The 23,034-nt window shown below is 42.7% G+C and overlaps 1 protein-coding gene across 6 annotated transcripts in view; it reads right to left on the minus strand.

The window, feature by feature from the left end:
- The window catches only part of LOC132383606 (transcription factor HIVEP3), a 764,495-nt gene that overhangs the window by 641,641 nt on the left and 99,820 nt on the right, over window positions 1–23,034 (minus strand). For 3 of the 6 annotated variants that reach the window (XM_059954800.1, XM_059954796.1, XM_059954799.1), the window contains exon 1: window positions 1,206–1,405. The exons of 2 other annotated variants lie outside the window; for them this stretch is intronic. The gene's annotated coding sequence lies outside the window, so the exon portion shown is untranslated. Of the gene's footprint in view, window positions 1–1,205; window positions 1,406–23,034 lie in introns of those variants that run through there. One more of the 6 variants, XM_059954802.1, reaches the window with a different exon arrangement.

Genomic DNA, 23,034 nt, shown 5'->3' on the forward strand with positions numbered 1-23,034 from the left:
TTTGATGACCTTCTCAAGATCACCCAAACCTTCTACACATTTCACCCCATGCTCCTTCTGACCAACCCTCTGTACATGTAACTTTTCCAACACATGTTCTGTCTCACCTTTCTCCTTTACACAATTAATATTTGGGAAACGTGTATTCCCCACCTGTCCCTTATCCTTCATCATATCATCTTCTCTCGTATTCTGGATCCCTGCCCCCTGCACATCTAGTTTAAACCCCCCCCCCCCCCGAGCAGCACTGGCAAACATTCCTGCAAGAATGTTAGTACCCCTCCAGTTCAGATGTAGACCGTCCCTTCGAAACAGATCCCAACGTCCCTGGAACAAAGACCAATTATCCAAAAACCTGAACCCTTCCTTCCTGCACCATGCTCTCAGCCTCGTATTAATGTGCATAATCATTCTATTCTTCGCCTCACTCGCACGTGGCACAGGTAGCAATCCCGAGATTGTCACCCTGGAGGTCCTGCCTTTCAGCTTCACTCCTAACTCCCTGAACTCTCTAAGCAGGACCCCCTCACTCACCTTACCTACATCGTTGGTCCCTACATGGACCACTACATCTGGGTTCATGCCCTCATTCTCAAGAATAGCCTGCACCTGATCTGAGATGTCCCCTGGCACCAGGGAGGCAACATACCATCCGAGACTCCCGATCTGCCCCACAAAATCTCCTATCTGCCCCCCTGACTACAGAATCCCCTAAAACTATCGCTCTCTTCTCTTCACTCCTCCCCTTCCTAGTTGAGGATTCAACCTCTGTGCCAGAGGCAGGACCACTACAACCCATTCCTGGTAGGTCATCCCCATCAACAGTATCCAGTACGGTATACTTATTGTTAATGGGAATGGCCGCAGGGGTGCTCTGCTCTCTCTGCCTGCTCCCCCTGCCTCTCTGGACCGTCACCCATCTGCCTACTTCTTGGATTTTTGGTGTGACTACCTCCTGATAACTCCTATCTATCTCTGCCTCTGCCTCCCGAATGATCCGTAGTTCATCCAGCTCCCGCTCCAACTCCCTAACTCGGGCTGATAGGAGCTGCATCTGGACACACCTTTTGCAGGTGTGGTCATCAGGGACAACTGTGTTGACCCTGACCTCCCACATACTGCATACGGAGCACACCACTGCTCTGTCTCCCCCATACCTGAACTGAATTAATAGAATAAGTCTAAAAAGCACCTTGCGACCTTACCTTCTTCCCCTCAGCGAGCAATCACACAAGCTTACCGAAGTCCCCTTACGCCGAAGCCCACTTAGCCAAAGCCCAGGACTCTGCTTCCACGGACTCCGCCGCCCGCTCTGACAAGAAGTCCTGCCTTTTAAAGTGCGTGCTCACGCTGACGTCACTCGCGCCTGCGCAGTTCCCCCTCCTCCACAGGTATTGACCAGGTAGGCTTAAATCCTACCTGCAACGGTCGAATTCTCTGAGATCCCAGCTGAATCACAAGCTGTAACTTCCTCGCGATTCAAAATACCGCGTCAATAACTCCTCTGTTTCCAGCTAAATTACTTTCCATTTCTTTCCACTTTCTGAAGCATTCCCGATGACTCTTGGCATTTTCATGAACACTAATCCTTTCAGGTGCTTTCCACTGGTTGAATCCACTTTCCTGCTCCAATGAGGATTGACAGTCTGACCAGGAATAAAGAAGACAACAGATACAAAATGCAGACTTTTTAGAAGGGGAATAAATTAGCCATGAGCGAGTCACTTCCTCACGGTGACCATTTCCCAATTTCCTCTTGAACCGAGTTTTGTTCATTGAGCGGTTATTTGTTGGTAGGAAAGGCCCCTCACTGTTCTGGAAATACTTTGAACTCAGCTTTATTATTTCTGTTCTCAACGCATCAGGTAGAATTGCTTTTCCAGTGTCCTTGTCAAACTTCAGAAGTCCAATGTCATGCTGTTCAATCACTTCTGGTATGACAGTTTGAGGCTCTTTGACACCATCCAGTTCACTAGGTTCAGTGTCGTCAGGTTCAATCTCGTCAATAAACTCAACATCACCACCACCACCATTGTCTTCCCCTCCTGTCATGTCCATGTTCTCTGAGTCAGCCTCACTCTTAATCTCGTCATACTCGGATTTATCTAACTTGACTTCCTCCTCGGCTTGTGATGCATTTGTACTTGATCCACCTTCGTATTCTAACAAACTTGTAGCAGGTGCAGGCTACTCCATGGAACGTGTCGAATTACTCGTTCCGGGCTTTTCAAAGGGCATGAAGAACTTGCTCCACTTCTTGGCTTCCTCCACCTCCAACTTTCATTTCTTCCATCCTGCAGCTGCACTTTCCTTCTTCGTGAAGAAATGTTTCACGGGCTTCTTACACAATGCTCTGAAACAAGGCCATCCTAGTGCTTCTCACCCATGTAATCAAAGACAGATCATACATCTGAAGAAAGTTCTTTTTTCACTATCCAAGAATGGCTTGGCTGACTTTAATAGAAACTGCTCAGTGGTGCCCCACTTCAAGTGGCACCCAGGGCACATGCCATATCTGCCATACCTGCCCAAACATTAGATACACCACTGATCTGAATTACTTTCCAGGAACTAATCAAGGAATCTATCCTAAATTCTAAAGACTCATTGCATTGAAAAATTTCTTTCATGTTATTTTAGGTTCCTTTGCCAATAACTTTAAAAGCATGACCAACCTTTGGTTATCAAACAGTAAGCTACTGGAAACAGTGTCATATTATTCACAGTCTCTAAACACTCGGTGGTTGCAAAAGCCTCCATCAAATCTCTGAACCTGCCTTGCTGATCACAATGACTGGAGCTTATGCCAGAGTAAAGCAGACTTTTCACTCTGGGCAACTCACCATCATCAATAAGAATGCCAGGGCATTCACAATGAAAGAACATCAAGTAGTTACTTCCTGTTATGCCTCTGGCATTTAGGGCAGCTTTTTTTGCTCTTTTCGCAACAATATTTTTTGACCAGAGTGTTAGCACTCAGCTAAATCCCCAAATCTGGAGATCGGGTGGACCACTCTTGGTCTAGCATCTATCCTTTGACCTACTTGGCATGTATTCCTACTAAGAATAGGAGTTGTAGAAGTGGTAGAGGCAGGTTCGATTTTGTCATTTAAAAAATATTAGATAGGTATATGGACAAGAAAGGAATGGAGAGTTATGGGCTGAGTGCAGGTAGGTGGGACTAGGTGAGAGTAAGCATTCGGCATGGACTAGAAGGGCTGAGATGGACTGTTTCCGTGCAGTAATTGTTATATGGTTATAAGAATCAAAGCACAAGGACCTTACTCCAGCCAATATAGTTCTCTGGGTCATTGAGGCACACATGCCTCCAAACATTACTACAAGGTTAGGTTTATACATTACTACAAACATTACTACATGTCCTCTTGGAGGGAAATAACAGCAAAGGTACACCATTTTAAAATCTCCCTGATAACGTACTAGGAAATTGCTAATGGTTCTGCTATTGATGAAGACTGAGAATTAAGCAAAGTACAGACTCTCTAAAATCAGTTTTTAACAAATTTCTAGTATCTGATAGAATAGCAGTATCTACATAAATTACACAATAATTATCAAGGCCCATCAGTGTCTGACCCATCAGTCATTGGTGCAAGTTTACAAACTTGCATTGGTGCTTTCAAAGAATGTGGGCAGTCCTCGACAGAGCGTGGCTACAGAGAAATGAGGAGAGGAAAGACTGAAGTTCATAAGTACAAGAAATTCTGCAGATGCTGAAAATCCAACTCAACACACAAAACGCTGAAGGATCTCAGCAGGTCAGGCAACATTTATGGAAATAAATAAAGGCTGGCTGTATTTGTCACATGTACATTGAAATTACAATGAAATGCATTGTTTGCATAAATGACCAACATGGTCTGAGGATAGTGCTGGAGGCAGCCTCAAGTGTCGCCAGGGTTACGGTACCAAAATAGCATTCCCACACTTACTAAACCTAACCTTCACTCATATGTCTCTAGAATGTGGGAGGAAAATGGAGAACCCAGAAGAAACCCTCACAGTCATGAGGGAGAATGTTCATACTCCTTACAAACAGTGTCAGGAAATTAACCTCAGTGGCTGGTATTGTAAAGCATTATGCTAACTGTTACACTACCATGCCAGCCACATGGTAAGATATGGGACTAATGAGAATACTTTGCTGGGAGCCAGCAACTACATGATGTGGCAAATGCAAAAGTTAAAAAAAGACCCGTCATTTTCCCAACTGACATCCACACCCTTCAGAATGGTGTGGCCCGTTAAGCACAATGTGATAACTCTTTGAAAACAAACACTTCCCGATATTGCACTTAACTCTTTCCCCAAGGCTTTTATCGTATGATCTCAGATCACATGATCCATACCTATTTCAACTAACCTTTCTATCCAAACTGTATCCAGTCTCCACTATATATATATATAAAAAAAAATCAATAACATTCACTCCAAGTTCGGAGCCTTAAAAGGAATTAACCTTAGGACTTAAAGACTATGATCATTAAAATGATAATGACACCATTGGAAATTGTATATGTAAAATGATTTCCCTGCTAACAAACGTGGTTCACAAGTGGACCTGCCCACTTTCCCTAGACCAGGGGGTAGGCAACCTACAGTCCACAGGTCAGATCTGGCCTGCGAAGTTATTTTGATAGGTCCGCAAGCAAATATTGGGATACTATGCTTATCCGGCTTGCCAGCAATTTTTTCTTATTCTGACAGTTTCACGCAACCACTCTGATGGACATGCATGGCATCTTGTTACATTGGCCCCAGGTTCCATTTTGTTCCAAACCAAACATTTATACGAACATGAGAAGGCAGACTACCTTATTAATATGTATTAAATACTCTCCGTGCATGCACAGGTTTTCAGATGGGACCGTTCAAATTTATAAACAGAAACAGTGTCACTGTGTTTTAACAAGAAATCTACACTAAATATCCAGATATTTACGTGTGATACAATACTTACTGAATAACTCGCGTTTTGAAATAAAATTGAAGAAAAAAATTCTAATGGCAATGAATGCAATACTCAGGAAGGTAGACACTGACTGCCAAAATTTCCAAGACACTTGGACACTAGATTACTTCTTCATCGAGCAAGCCGGGAAACCAATTTGTCTCATTTGCCTAAAAAATGTTGCTGTGAAGAAGGTGGCAAATATCAGGTGACATTACAAGGCCCACCATAGTGGAAATTTTAACAAGTTTACTGGGCAAGCAAGGAAAGATTAAATTGAGCGAATGAAGGCTAGTTTCGGAAAACAAATGTCATTTTTCTGCCAAGAAAAGCAGTGAAAATGAAGGAAATACCCATGCCAGCTACGAAGTCTCAAAACGTATTGCAGAAAAGATGAAGCCTTTTACAGATGGAGAGTTTGTCAAAGGATGTGGACCATGCAGAAAAGATGGCATCATTGTTTGGCAGCACTTATCTGTGTGAGCAATTATTTTCAAAAATGAAGCACACCAAGAACCATTTGAGAACAAGACTGACTGATGCCCATCTGGATAATGTCTTGCTCTTGGCATCAACAAGTCTGACACCCAATATTGAGAAGCTTTCAAGCACCAAACAGTATCAAGTTTCACATTGATTTATCGACTATTTGCATTAAATTTTCCTTTTTTATTATACTTAATTTACCACCATTCAATGCATTATGTTCATATATTTTATGTTTAAAGATTCTTAGTGTCCTTTTAATAAATTCAAAAGATGCCTGGATTGAAATAAATTGCATAAACTGAGTTCTTTGATTACTAATTGGCATCCATGGTTCCTTGGTTAAACACAAATAATTTTCTAGCATCCATTATTCATTAATTTGAAGCAAAACAAAACTAAATGTATTTAAATGGATAATTCCCACATTTCAAGTTTTTTATGGCATTAATCTGGACCACTGTCCACTCATTAATATGCGATCTAGCCATAGAGGCAAAAAGGTTGCTGACCCCTGCTCGAGACCATCTCCAAAGCCTGATATTATTTAGTATGCATGGAGACCAGAAAATGTAGAGAAAGTGAAATAATTGAAGAGATTGGCTACCTGGAAGACAAACAAGAGAAAATCTACAGATGTTGGAAATCCAAGCAACAGACCAGACTGCATCTATGGAGAAAGAGTACAGTCAATGTTTCAAGCTGAGACCTTTCATTAGGACACCCAATGTCGCCTGAGGAATTGTTGTTCACTGGGACCATCTTCCAAATGGCCAATCTGTTCAAATGTTTCACTTTGTCTACATCTACTGCTTGTTCTTTTTGTTTTGATTCTGCTTCCAAAACTGTTGAAGCCTGTGATGTACAGTTTGTAATTTAGTCGAAAGATTGGTGCTGTGCTGTCCCTGAAGACAGAGCATGAGCTGCCTCATGGAGAAGACAAGAGACTGGGTGTGGGGCCACAATCAACTCCATTTCAAAGCATCGAGGCATATACAAAGGAGTTCAATAGACAATAGACAGTAGGTGCAGGAGTAGGCCATTCTGCTCTTCTAGCCAGCACTGCCATTCACTGTGATCATGGCTGATCATACACAATCAGTACCCCGTTCCTGCCCTCTCCCCATATCCCTTGATCCCGCTATCTATAAGAGCTCTATCTAACTCTCTCTTGAATGCATCCAGAGACTTGGCCTCCACTGCCTTCTGGGGCAGAGCATTTCACATATCCACCACTCTCTGGGTGAAAAAGTTTTTCTGCATCTCTGTTCTAAATGGCCTACCCCTTATTCTTAAACTGTGGACTCCAGTTCTGGACTCGCCCATCAGCAGGAACATGCTTCCTTCCTCCAGCGTGTCCAATCCCTTAATAATCTTATTTGTTTCAATCAGATCCCCTCTCAACCATCTAAATTCCAGTGTATACAAGCCCAGTCGCTCCAATCTTTCAACATATGACAGTCCCGCCATTCCGGGAATTAACCTTGTGAACCTACACTGCACTCCCTCAATAGCAAGAATGTCCTTCCTCAAATTTGGAGACCAAAACTGCACACAATACTCCAGGTGGGGTCTCACCAGGGCCCTGTACAGCTGCAGAAGGACCTCTTTACTCCTATACTCAATTCCTCTTGTTATAAAGGCCAGCATGCCATTAGCTTTCTTCACTGCCTGCTGTACCTGCATGCTTGCTTTCATTGACAGATCTCGTTGTACTTCCCCTTTTCCTAACGACTCCATTTAGATAGTTATCTGCCTTCCTGTTCTTGCCACCAAAGTGGATAACCTCACATTTATCCACATGAAACTGCATCTGCCATGCATTTGCCCACTTACCTAACCTGTCCAAGTCACCCTGCATCCTCATAACATCCTCCTGACTTTCACACTGCCACCCAGCTTTGTGTCATCAGCAAATTTGCTAATGTTACTTTTAATCCCTTCATCTAAATCATTAATGTATATTGTAAACAGCTGCGGTCCCAGCACCAAACCTTGCGGTACCCCACTGGTCACAGCCTGCCATTCCAAAAGGGACCCGTTAATCACTACTCTTTGTTTCCTGTCAGCCAGCCAATTTTCAATCCATGTCAGTACTCTGCCCCCAATACCATGTGCCCTAATTTTGCCCACTAATCTCCTATGTGGGACTTTATCAAAAGCTTTCTGGAAGTCCAGGTATACTACATCCACTGGCTGTCCCTTGTCCATTTTCATAGTTACATCCTCAAAAAACTCCAGAAGATTAGTCAAGCATGATTTTCCCTTCATAAATCCTTGCTGACTTGGACTGATCCTTCTACTGCTATCCAAATGTGTCGTAATTTCATCTTTTATAATTGACTCCAGCATCTTTCCCACCACTGACGTCAGGCTAACCGGTCTATAATTTCCTGTTTTCTCTCTCCCTCCTTTCTTGAAAAGTGGGACAACATTAGCCACCCTCCAATCAGCAGGAACTGTTCCTGAATCTATAGAACATTGGAAAATGATTACCAATGAGTCCACGATTACTAGAGCCACCTCTTTAAGTACCCTGGAATGCAGACCATCAGGTCCCGGGGACTTATCAGCCTTCAGACTCAACAGTCTATCCAACAGCATTTCTTGCGTAATATAAATTTCCTTCAGTTCATCCTTTACCCTAGTTCCTTTGGCCACTATTACATCTGGGGGATCGTTTGTGTCTTCCCTAGTGAAGACAGATCCAAAGTACCTGTTCAACTCATCTGCCATTTCCTTGTTCCCCATAATAAATTCACCCGTTTCTGTCTTCAATGGCCCAATTTTGGTCTTAACTATTTTTTTGCTATTCACATACCTAAAGAAGCTTGTACTATCCTCCTTTATGTTCTTGGCTAGTTTACCTTCATACCTCATTTTTTCTTGGTGTATTGTCTTTTTTGTTATCTTCTGTAGCTCTTTAAAAGCTTCCCAGTCCTCTGGTTTCCTGCTGATCTTTGCTATGTTATACTTTTATTCTCTTTTATTTTTATACTGCCCTTTACTTCCCTCGTCAGCCACGGCCACCCCTTACTCCCCTTAGGATCTTTCTTCCTCTTTGGAATGAACTGATCCTGCACCTTCTGCATTATTCCCTGAAATACCTGCCGTTTTTGTTCCACTGTATTCCCTGCTAGGGTATTGTTCCATTGAACTTTGGCTAGCTCCTCCTTCATAGCTCCATAGTTCCCTTTGTTCAACTGTAATACTGACACATCCAATTTTCCCTTCTCCTTCTCAAATTGTAGGTTAAAACAAATCATATTATGGTCACTACCTCCTAATGGTTCCTTTACCTCGAGGTCCCTGATCAAATCCGGTTCATTGCACAACACTAAATCTAGAATTGCCTTCTCCCTGGTAGGCTCCAGTACAAGCTGTTCTAAGAATCCATCTCGGAGGCACTCCACAAACTCCCTTTCTTGGGGTCCAGTACCATTCTGATTCTCCCAGTCTACCTGCACGTTGAAATCCCCCATGACAACTGTATCATTACCTTTGCGACATGCCAATTTTAACTCTTCATTCAACTTACATCCTACATCCAGACTGCTGTTTGGGGGCCTGTAGATAACTCCCATTAGGGTCTTTCTACCTTTTAGAATTTCTCAGTTCTAACCGTACTGACTCTACATCCCCAGATTCTATGTTCCCCCTCGCAAGGGACTGAATATCATTCCTCACCAGGGACTGAATATCATTCCTCATCAACGAGTCAGTGGTCACTCTCCAAGGTCGGTAGCCAAGTCAGTGTAGTTTGGACCCTAATTGGCAGTCACTCTTCACTGAAGATCTGAGCTTGTGCATCCGCTCTCCTCGATGCTGACAGGAGGATGTTTTCAAAATTCTGAGATTTATATGATTATTTCTTTGAGGAAAGGGGAAGAATGAGTGTGAGGGCAGCTTGTTGTTCTCAGTGTCGGATATGGGAGGTCCTGGAGTCTCCTAACCTGGATGTCCACATCTGTGCCAGGTGCACCGAGCTGCAGCTCCTCAGGGACCAAGTTAGGGAACTGGAGTTGTAACTCGATGACCTTCGTCTGGTCAGGGAGATGAGGAGTTGATAGAGAGGAGTTACAGGCAGGTAGTCACACCAGGGCCACGGGAGGCAGTCAGATGGGTCACGGTTAGGAGGGGTAAGGGGAAGACTCAGGTACTAGAGAGTACCACAGTGGCTGTACCCCTTGACAATAAGTATTCCTGTTTGAGTACTGCTGGGGGGTACAGCCTACCTGGGGGAAGCAACAGTGGCCGTGCCTCCGGCACAGAGTCTGGCCCTGTAGCTCAGAAGGGTAGGGAAAGGAAGAGGAAGACAGTAGGGGACTCGATAGTTAGGGGGTCAGATAGTTATTTCTGTGGGCATGATCTGGAGACCTGGATGGTAGTTTACCTCCCTGGTGCCAGGGTCTGGGATGTTTCTGCTCGCGTCCAAGATATCCTGAAGTGGGAGGGTGAGGAGCCAGAGGTTGTGGTAAATGTAGGTACCAAAATGACATAGGTAGGAAAAGGGAAGAGGTCCTGAAAGGAGAATATAGGGAGTTAGGAAGGCAGTTGAGAAGAAGGACTGCAAAGGTAGTAATCTCGGGATTACTGCCTGTGACACACGACAGTGAGAGTAGGAATGAAATGAGGTGGAGGATAAATGTGTGGCTGAGGGATTGGAGCAGGAGGCAGGGATTCAAATTTCTGGATCATTGGGACCTCTTTTGGGGTAGGTGTGACAGGAAGGACAGGCAGGTGATGGAGCCAATTTGCAGCCATTGGGATGAGTTGCAGTGCAATAAAGTTGCAGTGCAATCAATGCAAAACGTACCAAAAACTGGACTTAAGGTGTTAGACTTAAATGCACACAGCATAAGGAATAAGGTGGATGATCTTGTTGTACAGTTACAGATTGACAGGTATGATATTGTGGATATCACTGAGACGTGGCTAAAGGATGCATGTCTCTGGGAGCTGAACGTCCAAGGATACACGGTGTATCGGAAGGATAGGCAGTTAGGTGGAGAGGGTGGCATGGCTTTAACGGTAAGAAATGATACTAAATCATTAGAAAGAGTTGACATAGGATCAGAAGGTACAGGATCTTTATGGGTTGAGCTAAGAAATCACAGGGGTAAAAGGACCCTGATGGCAGTTATCTACAGGCCTCCAAATAGCTGTAGTGATGTGGACTACAAATTACAGCAGGAAATAGAAAAGGCTTGCCAGAAAGGCAGTGTTATGATAATTGTAGGGGATTTTAACATGCAAATCAGGTCGGCACTGGATCTCAAGAGAGAGAATTTGTAAAATGTCCACGAGATGGCTTTTTAGAACAGCTTGATGTTGAGCCCCCTAGGGGATCGTCTGTACTGGATTGGGTATTGTGTAATGAACCAGAGGTAATTAGAGAGATGAAAGTGTAGGAACCCTTAGGATGCAGTGATCACAAAATGATTGAGCTCACTGTAAAATTTGAGAAAGAGAAGCCAAAATCCGATGTGTTGGTATTTCAGTGGAATAAAGGAAATTACAGTGGCATGAGAGAGGAACTGGCCAAGGTTGACTGGAAACGGACACAAGCGGGAAGGACGGCACAGCAGCAGTGGCTGGAGTTTCTGCGAGAAGTAAGGAAGGTGCAAGACAGATATATTCCAAAGAAAAAGAAATTTTCAAATAGAAAAAGGATGCAACCATGGCTGACAAGAGAAGTCAAAGCCAAAGTAAAAATAAAGCAGAGGGCATACAAGGAAGCAAAACTTAGTGGGAAGACAGAGGATTGGGAAATTTTTAAAAGCTTACAAAAGGAAACTAAGAAGGTCATTAAGAGGGAAAAGATGAACTATGAAAGGAAGCTAGCAAACAATACTAAAGAGGATACTAAAAGCTTTTTCAAGTATATAAAGAGTAAAAGACAGGTGAGAGTAGATATAGGACCGATAGAAAATGATGCTGAAGAAATAGTAATAGGAGATAAGGAGATGGCGGAGGAACTGAAAGAGTATTTTGCATCAGACTTCACTGAGGAAGACTTCAGCAATATACTGGACATTCAAGGGTGTCAGGGAAGAGAAATATACGCAGTCGCAATTACAACAGAGAAAGTACTCAGGAAGCTGAATAGTCTAAGGGTAGATAACTCTCCCGGACCAGATGGAATGCACCCTCGTGTTCTAAAGGAAGTAGCAGTGGAGATTGCGGAGGCATTAGCAATGATCTTTCAAAAGTCGACAGATTCTGGCCTGGTTCCGAAGGACTGGAAGATTGCAAATGTCAATCCACTATTTAAGAAGGGGGCAAGGAAGCAAAAAGGAAATTGTAGACCTGTTAGCTTGACATTGGTGGTTGGGAAGTTGTTGGAGTTGATTGTCAAGGATGAGGTTACGGAGTACCTGGAGGCATATGACAAGATAGGCAGAACTCAGCATGGTCTCCTTAAAGGAAAATCCTGCCTGACAAACCTAGTGCAATTTTTTGAGGAAATTGCAAGTAGGCTAGACAAGGGAGATGTAGTAGATGATGTGTATTTGGATTTTCAGAAGGCCTTTGACAAGGTGCCACACATGAAGCTGCTAAACAAGATAAGAGCCCATGGAATTACAGGAAAGTTAAATACATGGATAGAGCGTTGGTTGATTAGCAGGAAACAGAGAGTGGGAATAAAGGGATCCCATTATGGTTGGCTGCCGGTTACCAGTGGTGTTCCACAGCGGTCCATGTTGGGGCCGCTTCTTTTTACGTTGTATATCAACGATTTTGATTATGGAATAGATGGCTTTGTGGCTAAGTTTGCTGACAATACAAAGATAGGTGGAGGGGCCGGTAGTGCTGAGGAAGCAGACAGTCTGCAGAGAGACTTGGATAGATTGGGGGAATGGGCAAAGAAGTGGCAAATGAATTACAATGTCGGGAAGTGTACGGTCATGCACTTTGGCAGAAGAAATAAATGGGCAGATTATTATTTAAATGGGGAGAAAATTCAAAGTTCTGAGATGCAACTGGACTTGGGAGTTCTCGTGCAGGATACCCTTAAGTTTAACCTCCAGGTTGAGTCGGTGGTGAAGAAGGCAAATGCAATGTTGGCATTCATTTCTAGAGAAATAGAGTTTAGGAGCAGGGATGTGATGTTGAGGCTCTGTAAGGCACTGGTAAGACCTCACTTGGAATACTGTGTGCAGTTTTGGGCTCTTTATTTCAGGAAGGATGTGCTGATGTTGGAGAGGGTTCAGAGAAGATTCACTAGAATGATTCCGGAAATGAGAGGGTTAACATATGAGGAACGTTTGACCGCTCTTGGACTGTACTCCTTGGAGATTAGAAGAATGAGGGGGGACCTCACAGAAATATTTCAAATGTTGAAAGACATGGACAGAGTGGATGTGGCTACGTTTTTCCCATGGTGGGGGAGTCTAGTACGAGAAGACATGACTTGAGGATTGTAGGGCACCCATTTAGAACAGAGATGCAAAAAAAAATTTTTAGCCAGAGGGTGGTAAATCTGTGGAATTTGTTGCCACGGGCGGCAGTGGAGGTCGAATCATTGGGTGTATGTAAGGCAGAGATTGATAGGTATCTGAGTAGTCAGGGCATCAAAGGTTATAGTGAGAAGGCGGGGGAATGGGACTAAAGGGAATGTTGGATCAGCTCATGAAGAATTGGCGGAGCAGACTCGATGGGCCGAATGGCCGACTTCTGCTCCTTTGTCTTACGGTCTTATTATTGAACTGTAGTTTATATTGGTCTCCTTCAGCCTTTGGTGTTTTCTTTCTTGTTGCTGATTGGCGGGTGGGTGATATGTTACTTTTTGTGTAAGGGAGGAGTTGGGGATTTGGGGGTTGAAGTTCTTGTTGGTGTTTTTCTGTGTTGCCAATGTTTAGTTTTTTATGTCTAAGATAGGGGGTTGGGGGTTTGATGCTACTGTCGCTATTCTTTTCTGCGAGGGAGGCACCTGAGGGTTTGGTGCTATTGTCCCTGTTTTTTTTGTGAGGGAGGGAGTTGGGGTTTTGGTGTTTTTGATGTTCTAGCTGCAACTTTTTCAGAGGGAGATCTATTAGATTTTGTGTGAGAGAGGGAGATAGGGGCTTGGGGTTTCATGCTCCAGCTGTCATTTTCCGTGTGGGTACTCTGTTAATTTTTTTCTGCAAGGGAAGCGGTGGGGGGGGGGGGTGGTTTATGAGTTTTGTTTCTTTTTCATGGAGGTGGTTTGATGTCTTTTCTTTCAATAACGCTATGGTTTTTCTGTACGTCGTGGCTATCTGGAGAAGATAAATATTAGAGTTGCATTGTACATGTAATCTTTGACTATAAAATTAACCTTTGAACATTTGAGACTATTTGTGGACACAATCCATTGAAGTGCAGTTGCATCAAAACATTAGCCCATCCAGCTTGAGACTATACTCTATTTTTGTTCATTCCCTCAGATGAGGACATTGCCAATAGCACCAGCATTTATTGGTCCTCCCTGAAAGCAGTAATTATTTGGTGTGTCCAGAGTCACATATAATCAAACACAACTAAACACAGAAGATAGCTTCCAGGTAAGATATCAGCTTCTTCCCCTCCCAGCAGAACTGTCCATGAATACTACCTTACCATTTTGCTCTCTTTTTGCACAATTCATCAATTTTTTATATATTTCTTACTGCAACTCACAGTAATTTTTAACACATTGTACTGTGCTGCTGGTGCAAAACAAGTACCACAACACATGTTGGAGATAATAAACTCGATTGTGATTGTGAATCAGATGGGTTTTTATAACTATCAAGTAATTATGGCCATGATTAATGCTGCTAAATTCCAGATTTATTAAATTACTTGAATTTAAATTCTGCTCCTGGAGAATTTAAATTCAACCAGAACAATAGTCCATACCTCTGGATATATTCCAGTGACCTAACCACGACACTACCACAAGCAAAATAAAAACAGAACACTGGAAGTATTCATCAGCTCAAGCAGCATCCGTGGAGATAAATGATGCAAGTTGGCTTTTCAGGTCATGAACCTGCATTGCGACTGTGAGAGAAAAGGGAAGATTGTTAGGGAATTGCCGATGATACAAAGATAGGTGGAGGAGCAGCTAGTGTTGAGGAAACAAAAAGCCTGCAGAGAGACTTAGATAAATTAGGGGAATGGGCAAAGAAGTGGCAAATTCAATACAATGTTGGAAAGTGTATGGTCATGCACTTTGGTGGAAGAAATACACAGGCAGACTGTTATTTAGATGTGGAGAAATTCAAAATGCAAAGATGCAAAGAGACTTGGGAGTTCTTGTGCAGGATATCCTAAAGGTTAACCTCCAGGTTGAGTCGGTTGTGAAGATGGCGAATGCAATGTTGGCATTCATTTCTAGAGGTATTGAATATAAGAGCAGGGATGTTGAGGCTCTATAAGGCACTCGTGAGACCACACTTGGAGTATTGTATGCAGTTTTGGGCTCCTTATTTTAGAAAGGATACACTGACATTGGAGAGGGTTGAGAGAAGATTCACAAGAATGATTCCAAGAATGAAAGGGTAACTGCATGAGGAACGTCTGGCAGCCCTTGGACTGTATTCCCTGAAGTTCAGGGGAATGAGGGGGTTGGAATATCATAGAAACATTCCAAATGCTGAAAGGCCTGAACAGATTAGATATGGCAAGGTTATTTCCCATGGTAGGGCATGACTTCAGGATTTAAGGATGTCCATTTAGAACTGAAATGCAGAGAAATTACTTTAGTCATCTGGTGATAAATCTGTGGAATTTGTTGCCATGAGTGACTGTGGAGGCCAAGTTATTGGGTGTATTTAAGGCAGAGATAGATAGGCTCTTGATTAGCCAGGGCATCAAGGGGTATGGGGTTAAGGCAGGGAAGTGGGGATGTCTGGAAGAATTGGATCAGCCCATGATTGAATGGCAGAGCAGACTTGATGGGCCAAATGGCCTTCTTCTGCTCTTATATCTTATGGTCTTATGGAATTGCAACACAAGGGAGGGGTGAGGCAAAGGCTGGTGAGTGATTGGTGAAGCCAGATGTGGGAAGGGATGGGGAAGGTGAACAAAGGGTACAGATAACTACCTGGACAGGTAGGTGTATGTGGGAGAACACCAGAGTTGAGGGGTACCTGAAACTTCACTGTTCATACCGTTTAGACTTAAGCTAGGCAAGCAGAATATGACACATTAATCTAGTTTGAGCTTATCGTAGCAAAGTAGGAGGATAGATGGGTCAGTGTGGGAATGGAAAGGAGAGTTAATTATGTGAAACTGGACTTTTGAGATGGTCATTGCAGGCAGAGTGAAGTTATTCTGCAATATAATGCCTAGTTCACATTTCTTTTCACCAATGTATAGGAGACCACATTGAGAGCACCAAATGCAGTAGACCAGCTTGGAAGAGGTGCAAGTGACTTTTTGCTTCATTCAGAAGGACTGCTTAGGTCCTTAGATGGTAATGAGGGAGGAGGTGAAGGGAAGGTGTTACCTTTCTTACGGTTGCAGGGGTAATTGCCAGGAGACTGGGAGGGTAGGCTGTGGAGGGCCAATCAAACCAAGTTTCATGAAGAGTGTGGTCCTTGCAGAAAGCAGAATGAGAAGAGAGGAATGTGACTGGTGGTGAAATTACTTTAAAATTGGCAGAAATTGCAAAGACCATAAGACATAGGAGCAGAATTAGACCATTTGGCCCATTGGGTATGCTCTGCCATTCAATCATGGTTGATCTTTTTCCCCTCCTCAGACCTACTCCCCAGCCTTCTGCCATAACCTTTGATGCCATATCCAATCAAGAATCTAGCAAACTCTGCCTTAAATACACCCAACAACCTGACCTCCACAGCTGTCTGTGGTAATAATTTCCACAAATTCGCCATCCTCTGGCTAAAGAAATTTCTCTGCATCTCTGTTTTAAATAGATGCCCCCCCCCCCCCATCCTGAGGCTGTGCCCTCTTGTCCTAGACTCCTCCACCATGGGAAACATCCTTTTTACATCTACTCTTTCTAGGTCTTTTAACATTTGAAAAGTTTCAACGAGAACTCCCCTCATCCTTCTAAATTCCAGTGAACACAGACCCAGATGTATCAAACGTTCCTCGTATGATAACCCTTTCATTCCCAGAATCATCCTTATGAACCTCCTCTGAACTCTCTCCAATACCAGCACGTCTTTTCTTGGATAAGAAGCCCAAAATTATTCACAATACTCAAGGTGAGGCCTCACCGGTGCCTTATAAAACCTCAGCATCACAACCCTGCTTTTGTATTCTACACATCTTGAAATTAATGCTAGTATTGCATTTGCTTTCCTCACCACTGACTCTACCTGCAAGTTAATCTTTAGGGTGCTTGCCTAATAAAGGATCTTTTTATACCCACTCACGGTCTGCTACCAATCAGCCAATTCTTTAACCATGCTAATAACTTTCTGTTAATACCATGGACTCTTAACTTAGTACACAGCCTCATGTGCAGCACCTTGTCAAAGGCCTTCTTGAAATCCAAATATACATACTGCCTCCCCCTTATCTATTCTACTTGTAATCTCCTCAAAGAATTCCAGCAGATTCCCTTAAGAAAACCATACTGACTCTGTCTTGTCTAGTCCTATGTCACCAAGTATTCCATAACCTTATCCTTAACAATTGACTCCAACATCTTCCCAATCACTGAGGTCAAGCTAACTCATCTATAATTTCCTTTCTGCTACTTTCCTTCTTTCATAATGAATGGAGTGACATTTGCAATTCTCCAGTCCTCTATCACCATGCCAGAGTCCAATGATTTTTAGAAACATAGAAACATACAAGCATGGAAAGCCTATGGCACAATACAGGCCCTACAGCCCACAAAGCTGTGCCGCACATATCCTTACCTTAGAATTTACCTAGTGTTACCCATAGCCCTCTATTCTTCTAAGCTCCATATACCTATCCAGAAGTCTCTTAAATGATCCTATCGTATCTGCCTTCACCACTGTCACCGGTAGTTCATTCCACGCATTCACCACTCTGCTTAAAAAACTTACTCCAGCATCTCCTCTGTACCCTACTTCCAAACTTCCAAGCACCTTAAAACTGTGCCCTCTCTTGTTAGACATTTCAGCCCTTTGAAAAAGCCTCTGTCTATCCACACGATTTCTGAAAGATCATTACTAATGCCTCCACCATCTCTACTGCTACCTCCTTTAGAACCCTAGGGTGTAGTTCATCTGGTCCGGGTGACTTATGTACCCTTAGGTCTTTCAGCTTTTTGAGCAATTTCTCCCTTGTAATAGTAACTGCACTCACTTCTCTTCCATCACACCCTTCAAAATCTGGCCACAGCTAGTGTCTTCCACAGTGAAGACTGATGGAAAATACCAATTTAGTTCATCTGCCACCTCCTTATCCCATGTTATTATTTCTCTGGCTTCCTTTTCTAGCAGCCTTATATCTAATCTCATCCTTTTATTTTAAAAAACTTTTTACTATCCACTTTGATATTCTTTGCTAGCTTGCTTTCATGTTTCATCTTTTCCTTCCTAATGATTCTTTTAGTTGTTCTCTGTAGGGTTTTTAAAAGCTTCCCAATCCTCTGTCTTCCCTCTAATTTTTGCTTTGTTAAATGCCTTCTCTTTTGCTTTTACATTAGCTTTGACTTCCCTTATCAGCTACTGTTGTACTATTTTGCCATTTGAGTACTTCTTCAATTTTGGAATACATCTAGCCTGCTCCTTCCTCATTTTTCCCAGAGACTCATGCTGTTGCTGGTCTGCTGTCATCCCTGCCAGCACCTCCTTCCAATTTACTTTGGCCAACTCCCCTCTCATATCACTGTAATTTCCCTTACTCCACTGAAGGATCATCTGTTGGATGTGGAAACTGGTGGGATGAAAGGCGATGAAAAGTGATGTATATAAGGATCATATGTTTGATGTGATGGACATTGGATATCGGATGCAAAAGATCCTATGTGAAGGCTGGTGGGACCAAGTGGTGTATAATATCATGACAGACATAGATAAGGTGCATGGTCACAGTGTTACCCCTAGTATAGGTGAGCCGAAAAATAGAGGGCAAGGATATAAAGTGAGAGGAAAAATATTTAAAAAGGGCCTGAGATCAACTTTTTCATATATCATATGTAATGAGCTTCTGGAGGCAGTGGCATAATTATGATATTTAAAAGATACTTCAACACCTACACGAATAGGAAAGATTTAGAAGGATCTGAGCCAAACACAGGCAAGTGGCACTAGGTAATTCAGAGAACTTAGGATCATTATGGAAGAAATGGACCAAAGAGATTGTTTCCATGTTGTATAGGCTTCTGGCTCTTCAGCAGCCAAAGGTGTATGATATATCAATTGAATCCAAGATAGAAATTTTGAGTTAAAATTAAATTTCTCAAGTATATTAAATAAATATTCCCATTCAAGTCTGTCAAACGCCTTCTCGGCGTCAAGCAAAATAACACATTCGGGAGCACTAGATGAAATACTGTGTACCATGTTCAATAAATTCTTAACATTAAAATGTGAGTAACAATTTTTAATAAATCCTGTCTGATCCTCGGAGATAATTTGAGGCAATATTTTCTCTAATCTAATTGCTAATATTTTGGAAAAGATTTTAGAATCCATATTCAACAAAGATATAGGTCTGTATGATGCACATTCAGTGGGACCTTTATCTTTTTTTAGGAATTAAAGAAATAGATGCTTCATAAAAGTATTGTGGTAATTTACCTATTAATAAAGCATCTTTAAAAATTCTACGTAACCAGGGAGAAAGTAAGTCTGAAAAAAATTTTGAAAATTCAGCTGTATACCCATCCAGGCCAGGTGCTATACCAGAGTTCATCGAAAAAATTGCTTTCTTTATTTCCTCTTCAGTAATGGATACAACTAATGCTAAACGTTCATCAGCTGGTAATTTTGGAATATTTAGTTTCCTTAAAAATTCATGCATTATGGTAGGATCACCAGGAAATTCTGATTGATATAAACTGGTATAAAATTCTTGAAAAGATTTATTAATTTCATTACAGTCAACCGTCAAAATACCATCCCATCTATGAACTTTATTAATCTGACGTTTCGCCAAAGCAGCTTTCAGTTGGTTAGCCAACAATTTACCTGATTGATCACTATATATATAAAAATTGACTCAGTTTTAAGTAATTGATTACTTAATTACTGTTTAGCTCAACTTTGTGGGCTGAAGGGTCTGTGTTGTGCTGTAAGTTTTCTATGTTTCTATGTTTCTATTCTCATAAGGCATGCTCCCCAATCCAGGCAACATCTTTGCAAATCTCCTCTGCACCACTTCTATGGTTTCCACATCCTTCCTGTAGTGAAGCGACCAGAACTGAGCACAGTACTCCCAAGTGGGGTCTGACCAGTGTCCTATATAGCTGCAACATTACCTCTTGGGCTCCTAAGTTCAGTTCCATGATTGATGAAGGCCAATACACCGTATGCCTTCTTAACCACAGAGTCAACCTGCGCTGCTGCTTTGAGCATCCTATGTTCTCAGACCCCAAGATCCCTCTGATCCTCCACACTGCCAAGAGTCTTACCATTAATACTATATTCTGCCATCATACTTGACCTACCAAAATGAACCATCTCACATTTATTTGGGTTGAACTCCATCTGCCACTTCTCAGCCCAGTTTTGCATCCTATCAATGTACTGTTGTAACCTCTGGCATCCCTCCACACTATCCACAACACCCCCAACCTTTCTGTCATCAGAAAACTTACTAACCCATCCCTCCACTTCCTCATCCAGGTCATTTATAAAAATCACGAAGTGTAAGGGTCCCAGAACAGATCCCTGAGGCACCGACCTCCATGCAGAATATGACCCGTCTACAACCACTCTTTGCCTTCTGTGGACAAGACAGTTCTGGATCCACAAAGCAATGTCCCCTTGGATCCCATGCCTCCTTACTTTCTCAGTGAGCCTTGCCTGGGGTACCTTATCAAATGCCTTGCTGAAATCCATACACACTACATCTACTGCTCTTCCTTCATCAATGTGTTTAGCCACACCCTTAAAAAATTTGGTCATACTCATAAGGCACAACCTGCCCTTGACAAAGCCATTCTGACTATTCCTAATCATATTATAGGTTGAATGAACTTGGCCTTTTTTCCTTGGAGCGACAGAGGATGAGAGGTGACCTGATAGAGGTCTATAAGATGATGAGAGGCATTGATCATGTGGATAGTCAGAGGCTCTTTCCCAGGGCTGAAATTGCTAGCATGAGCTGGCACAGTTTTAAAGATGCTTGGAAGTTGGTACAGAGGAGATGTCAGGGGTAAGTTTTTTTATGCAGAGAGTGGTGAGTGAGTGGAATGGGCGGTGGTGGAGGCAGATATGATAGGGTCTTTTAAGAAACTCCTGGACAGGTAAATGGAGCTCAGAAAAATAGAGGACTATGCATAACCCTAGGTAATTTCTAAGGTAAGGACATGTTCAGCACAGCTTTGTGGGCCGAAGGGCCTGGATTGTGCTGTAGGTTTTCTATGTTTCTATCTTAAACTCAAATGCAAAACGTTGCAAGTTTCCCAATTAAATGATATAATCCAAACACAGTAACCAATACCCTGCAACCTACTGATCCAGAATTACTAAGCATAATAGAGTTTTGACAAGAGGCCAATTTGGACATTAGAAACTTGGAGAGGAGAGGACTTCAATCAGATCCACTGTCTGAGGATAAAAGGCAGGAGCAGGTCGCAACAGCGTGATGGAGCTTTGACCAACGATCTGTCGACATTTGGGATTGATTAGGAAGAGCAAATTAAAGGAAGGCAGGAACAAGCTCAGTAGCCATTGTCACAATGGTCAATGTCTGAGAGGATATAGTCAGAGACGTGACTTTAAGGCTTTAGCTCTTTGAGGCTTCAGTGAAAAGAGGCTTCTTTTCACTAGTATGAAAAGAGTGAGACAAGCCCTTTCTTTTCATTCTCTTCATTATATCTGCTCAACTAGGACAGTAGGGATGACAGGCAGGATAGTGAAATGCTCCTCTTGTGAGATGTGGGATATGGGAAAGCGAGGAGACCTCTAGTGGTCTTAACGACTACAACTGCAAGAAGTGCATCCAGCTACAGCTTCTAACAAGCCACATTAAGGAGTTGAAGCTGTTAATCGATTAACTCCAGATTATTCGGAGGCTGAAGGGGTCATAGATAGGATAAATAGAGAGGTGGTTACCCACAAGGTGCAGGACACAGGAAATTGGTGACAGTCAGGAAGAGTAAAAGTGTTAAGGAGACAGTGCAGAGTACCCCTGTAGCCATCCCGCTTAACAACAGGGATATCACTTTCGATACTGTCGGGGATAGGGGAGAATAACCTAACAGAGAAAAGTTGTAGTGGGTGAGACTCTGGCACTGAGTATGCCTCTGTAACTCAGAAGGGAAAGTGGGAGAAGAGGCACACTGTGGTGATAGGGAATGGACAGGGCATTCTGTGGGTGAGAACAAGATTCCTGGGTGGTATGTTGCCTCCGGATGCCAGGGCTTGGGTAGTCTTGGATCAAGTCCTCAGCATCCTTAAGTGGGAAGGTGATCAGCCAGAAGTCATGGTCCATGCAGGTACAAATGACATGGGTAGGATGAGTGACGAGGATGAGTTCAGAGAGTTCGGTGCTAAGTTAAAGGGCAGGATCTCCAAGTTTGTGATCTCCAGTTGAATTTCACAGATTCATCACTCTCTTGCTAAAGAAATTCCTCCTCATCTCTGTTCTAGAAGGACACCCCTTTATTCTAAGGCTGTGTCCTCTGGTCTTAGACACTCTCATCCCACCAGTCACTAAGTCATCGAACACACAACTATAGATATCTGTCAGTGTTTTAGATGTCATGCCGAATCTTGGCAAACTTCTAAGGAAGTAAAGGTGCTGCAGTGCTTTTTTTGTAATTGCACCTACATTCTGGGCCCACGACAGATCCTCTGAAATAATAACACCAAGGAATTTAAAGTTAGAGACTCTCTCCACCTCTGATCCTCTGATGAGAACTGTCTCAAGGCCCTCCAGTTTCCTCTTCCTGAAGTCAATAATCACCTCTTTGGTCTTGCTGATATTAAGTGAGGGATTGATGTTGTGGCATCACTCAACCAGATTTTCAATCTCCCTCCTATATGCTGATTTGTCACCACCTTTGATTCAGCCAGCGACAGAAGTGTCAGCAAATTTCAACATGGCACTGGAGCTCTGCTTAGCCACATAATCATAAGTATAAAGCGAGTAAAACAGAGCTTAAGAAAACAGGCTTGTTGTGCACCTGTGATGATGGAGACTATGGAGGAGATGTTGCTAATCCAAACAGACTGGTGTCTGAAAGTGAAGAAATTGAGGGTCTAATTACACAAGGAATTTTAAGACTAAGGTCTTGAAGCATATTGATTAGATGTGAGGGGATGATAGTATTAAGTGCCAAGCTATAGTCAATAAAGAGCATCCTGATGTATGTATCTTTGCTGTCCAGATGTTCCAGGGTTGAGTGAAGAGCCAATAGAATGACTTGTGCTGTCACAGTTCATCACAGTTGATCTAAGTGCTATTGGGCGAAAGGCTTTGAGACGCAGAATGCAGAATTCAGGGAGTAA

This window comes from Hypanus sabinus, chromosome 30, assembly GCF_030144855.1.
Source record: "Hypanus sabinus isolate sHypSab1 chromosome 30, sHypSab1.hap1, whole genome shotgun sequence".
Lineage (NCBI taxonomy): Eukaryota > Metazoa > Chordata > Chondrichthyes > Myliobatiformes > Dasyatidae > Hypanus > Hypanus sabinus.